Below are 4761 nucleotides of genomic sequence, written 5' to 3'. Positions count from 1 at the left end.
TGCCAGTGACTCTCGCTGGTGGGATCCAAGACTGCTCCACACCTGCTTGTATTCCCACTTGACATTTACCCTGCCACCTTTTACCCTCATAATGAGGAAATGTCAGATGCTTGACAGAAAATGGAAGATGGGGCATTTTCAAAAGTTTTTTGTTTCTTTTTTTTTTTTTTTCTCTTTAAAGATTTTATTTATTTGAAGAATGCCTGGGTGGCTCAGTCGGTTAAGTATCTGCTTTCGGCTCAGGTCATGATCCCAGAGTCTTGGGATTGGGCTTTCTGCTCAGCGAGGAGCCTGTTTCTCCCTTTCCTTCCTCCTCTTCCCCTGCTTGTTTGTGTGCTGTCTCTCATTCTCTGTCAAATAAATAAATAAATAAATAAATAAATAAATAAATAAATAAAACATTTCCTTAAGATTTTATTTGAGGGAGAGAGAGAGACTGAGAGAGAGAATAGAGGGAGGGGCAAAGGGAGAGGGAGAGAGAGAATCTCAGGCAAATTCTGCACTGAGCATGGAGTCCAAGCCTTAAAACAGCTTCAGACCATTTGAGCATGCCCCTCAAAAATTTTAAGACCACTTAAACTCACTCTAATTATTATTATTATTTTTTTTTTTAAAGATTTTTATTTATTTATCCGAGAGATAGAGAGAGAGGCAGAGACACAGGCAGAGGGAGAAGCAGGCTCCATGCAGGGAGCCCGACGTGGGACTTGATACTGGGTCTCCAGGATTATGCACAGGACTGAAGGCCGCGCTAAACCGCTGAGTCACCTGGGCTGTCCAGTTATTATTATTTATCATACATTACTGTTGGGGGCAGCACCTATTAAAAATGAAAATGCATGTGCCCTAACATATTCATTTATAGTACTTTGTTCTGGAGATATACCTGCACAAGTTTGCACACACACGCACAACTAGTCATTGTCACATTGCTTATAAAGCAAAAACATTGGAAACAATTTAATGTGTATGTATAGGTAATGCATCCATGCAGGGTTATCGTAGGCAATCCTTAAAAATGAATAAGGTATATTTTGTAAGAAATAAATTGCAAAATATATTGTTAAGCCAATAAAAGTAATTTGGAGAATAATGTATATAGCATGCTACCATTTCAGTGTGCTGGAATATTTGGAAATTTTTTTTAATATTTAGAATTTTTGAAGATTATATATATATATATATATATATATATACATTTGCAAATGCATAGGATATTTCTGGGTAGGTATATAGCAAACTGATAACACTGGTTGCTTCTAAGAAAGGGAATTGTAATTGTAGGTATAGTGGTCAGGGATGGGAGGATAACCTACCTTTTGCTATGTGTAATATACTATTTTGTATTTTTGGATTATTCTTTAATAATACTTTAGGTGATTATAATAATACTAAAGATAATACTTTAGAATTAATTTCTTTAGAAAAGTATGCATTAATTCTGAAAAATCCTTTTTTAAACAAAATAAAATAAATCCTATTAAATATTCCACTTCCCACTATTAATATTTGGTAATTGGGATGTCAGTAGGACAGCAGATGGAAATGTCTGCAAGGCAGTTGGGAATGTGGACGGGAGCAAGTCAGAACTGAAGATGGAGAGAAAAGACTCATAAAATTGCCAAAAGATAGAGGGTAGAGGGGAGAGAAGTGGGCAGTGGGCACAACCAAAGGGAGTACTTACATTCAGGGTCAGAAGGAGAAAGAGAAGCAGAGGGAGAGGTAGATGTGAGAGTGAACAGCATTGTAAAACATCAGGGGAGCAGATCATCTGAAGCAATAGAAGTTGTTGATAGTGGCTGGCTGCAGAGAGCCTGAGGAGGACGGAAAGTGTTAACAGCTTGTTGGATCCTTCATTGGCTATCAAGAAGATTTCTCTTGCATGATTAGATGTAAGGAGATGGAGGCACTGAGAAAGAAACTCGATAGTGAAGGGAAGAAAGGAGGAGCAGGAATGTAGTTCAAGGAGTAGCTGATGAGTGGAGGTGGGCTGTGTGTGTATGTATTTTAAGGTGGGAAGCACCTCAAAACATTTATTACATTGGCAGGAAGCAGTCACATAAGAAAGAATGAATATGTAATGAGATCTGGTTCAGGGTTGGGGAATTATTGATGGAGTAAGGCCCCAGAGAATGGATGAGAATGAGGGCCATGAAGGGAGTCTTTTACTTTGAAACAGAAAAGGGTCATCTCTCTCTTTTTTTTTTTTTTTTTTGATACCTATCACTTTTATTTCAGGACTAAGCTACTCTTTAGACTCATGGATGCTACTAAGTTATACCCCTGTTTAAATATCTGTAGGATATTTTATTTTGCAAAGATAGGTTCTAAAAATCATAAAACTGGACAGATTAATGATATCACACATATCAAACAGACTTAAATGTAGATCGTGGCTCTCATTCACTCAGTCCTACTGTTAAGATGTTACAAGATACATATTTAGAATACCACCCTGCTATTTTCTCTTGGGGAGGCTATATTCAAGTTGACAAGAAGTACCCCAATATTTATAGACATAGCTATTATCAAAGGGATCTTTCCCTGATTTTAGCAAAGAGAAACAGTCCAAGTTTTATTTTTTATGACTACTGACATGATTTAACTATATCACTTTGGCACATGGTCTTACTATTTCTCCCACTATGGCAAATCCCAGTTTCCTCAAGTCTTTTGCTTACACTTCTCCAGAAATAAAGCTTAAATATCATATCTTTCAAACCTTCAAACTAAAATGTTATCTTTATATATACATGTATAGGTTGATATATTTACAAATATCCTTTCCAATTTCAAGCTCAACAAAGACATTCATTTAGAGCTATATGAATGTATCATTGCAAAGGACAACAACTTAATATCAAAAGAAATCATTACCTTCCATTGTAGCATTTGATAGAGAAAACATTGATTTTGACACATTATTTTATTCAGATAGCAGTTTAGTCAAACATGGTTCAAGAACCTCAAATAATAAATCAGATATAATCAAATGTTAATGATTGGGCTTCAAGTATAGTGAATGATGCCATGCCTACCTATGATCTTGCCAAGATAAAACCACATCCACACCTCAGAGGCCACCAAACCATTCAGCACAGCTTCCTTAACTGTGAATTATTTGAAGCTGCCAAATTGAGTGCCAGTGACAATTTTTTTGCAGCTCTGAATAGGGACCTCAGCAGGAATTGGAGGAACCAGCTCTACCCTAAGATAGCATCAAAATATGGCAGTCTAGGCTACAAGAGAGTCACAACAGCTTTTTCCAGGAGTGGAATCTTCTCTATGAGGTTATAGACAGATTGGATCATAGCTCTAGCATGAAAAATTTGTCATTCAGAACTGGAGGGTGACCTCTCTGTGCGGCTCTAGTGAAGGAAGGGATGATGGGGAAGAGACAAAGAAGTGATGTTAATGAGGAATCACCTCTACATTATGAATAAAAGAATGAATGTGATCATCTGCAGGGAATAAGATGATAGAATGGAAGAGATTTTACATTTATAGAATAGTCTCATAAATTTTATAATTAGAAAAGATGCAGGAGGGTTCTTCTTAATTTAGCAAAGCAGGTGGTGTGCAGCAGCATGATGTAATGGAAAGAACAGTAATTTTGAGGCCAGAAAGACCTGAGTTTGAGTCTTGGCTTTATTCCTTTTTAACAAGGTACCAAACTTATCTGTCACAGTTTCTTCATAGTAAAATGGGGACAAGAGTATTTATTTTGCCAGGTAGTTATACACATTCAACGATAGGACATGGAAGTTAATTTCATTTCCAACAGCCATTTATTAATCTTTTACTGAGTGCCAATATTCCATTATGTCTTTATCCTCAAGGAGTTTGATGTCTAGAAAGGAATTCTTTTTCATTCTCTTTTTGGGCCAAAAAACCTCCAAATACCCAACTTTTGCAGAATTGTGAGAGGACTTGTTGACTGCTTTCCTGTCTGTGTGCTTTTAGATAACTATATCAAATCCCATGTGTAAGTGTTATTCCGGTCTGCCTGGATTTAGCCACTAATGCTGGGCAAGCCACTTCTCCAAGGCAGTGTGCCATGAATGTGACCCCTTGACCTCTGGCCAACCGGCTTGGTGGAGGGAACCCTTTGTAGCTGCCAGTCATAAGGCATGAGTGGCCTTGGACTCCTGGCTTCAATAGTGATTCAGCCTGTCTCGCCCTCATCTCTGTAATAAACTTGATGTGTGTTTTTTCTAGTCTTCTTTTTGTTATTGTTGTTGTTAGCAGCTGAACATAGGGTTATTTAACTTTTAGATGGTCTCCCAGAGAGCAATGGTACCAGGCTGAGGACCTAAGAGCCGCTGACCACAATCATGAACAGTAAATGACATTCATCCATTTATTATCTCCATTACTTTTAGGGAGAATAAGTAAAGACATGTGTCCTTGATTAGGGAGATTGGAATTAAACATGATGATTGAACTTGGAATGTGAGTCTAGAGAAATGTTAAATTAAATTCTAACAGAAATGCTTTGGCAAAAGGATTATAAATTAAAGCTTTAATATGTGTACTCTAGTTGCTTAAGTGATCGTAACATTGGTTAAGCATTTAACAGCAGTGAAATTGTTCCAATGTCATCTGTGATTTATGAAGATCAGCACGTCCAGATCAGAATTGGGTTAATTGGAGCTCATCACCAAGGAAAGGACAAAACATTCTGACCAATACCTGGATTGTATAATAGACCTCATTCCCTTCTTCAGTGTTTTTTTAATGCAGCAGAACATTTAGAAGGAT

At 37.2% G+C, this 4761-nt stretch overlaps 1 pseudogene; it reads right to left on the bottom strand.

Moving 5' to 3' along the window:
* Positions 1-3009: 3009 nt before the first annotated feature.
* Positions 3010-3311, bottom strand: LOC100684008 (annotated as a pseudogene).
* Between the last annotated feature and the right edge of the window lie 1450 nt (positions 3312-4761).

The sequence above is a fragment of the Canis lupus genome, chromosome 1 (assembly GCF_011100685.1).
Source record: "Canis lupus familiaris isolate Mischka breed German Shepherd chromosome 1, alternate assembly UU_Cfam_GSD_1.0, whole genome shotgun sequence".
Classification (NCBI taxonomy): domain Eukaryota; kingdom Metazoa; phylum Chordata; class Mammalia; order Carnivora; family Canidae; genus Canis; species Canis lupus.
The sequence above is the reverse complement of the archived record's forward strand: the minus strand, read 5'-3'. Positions and strand labels throughout refer to the sequence as shown.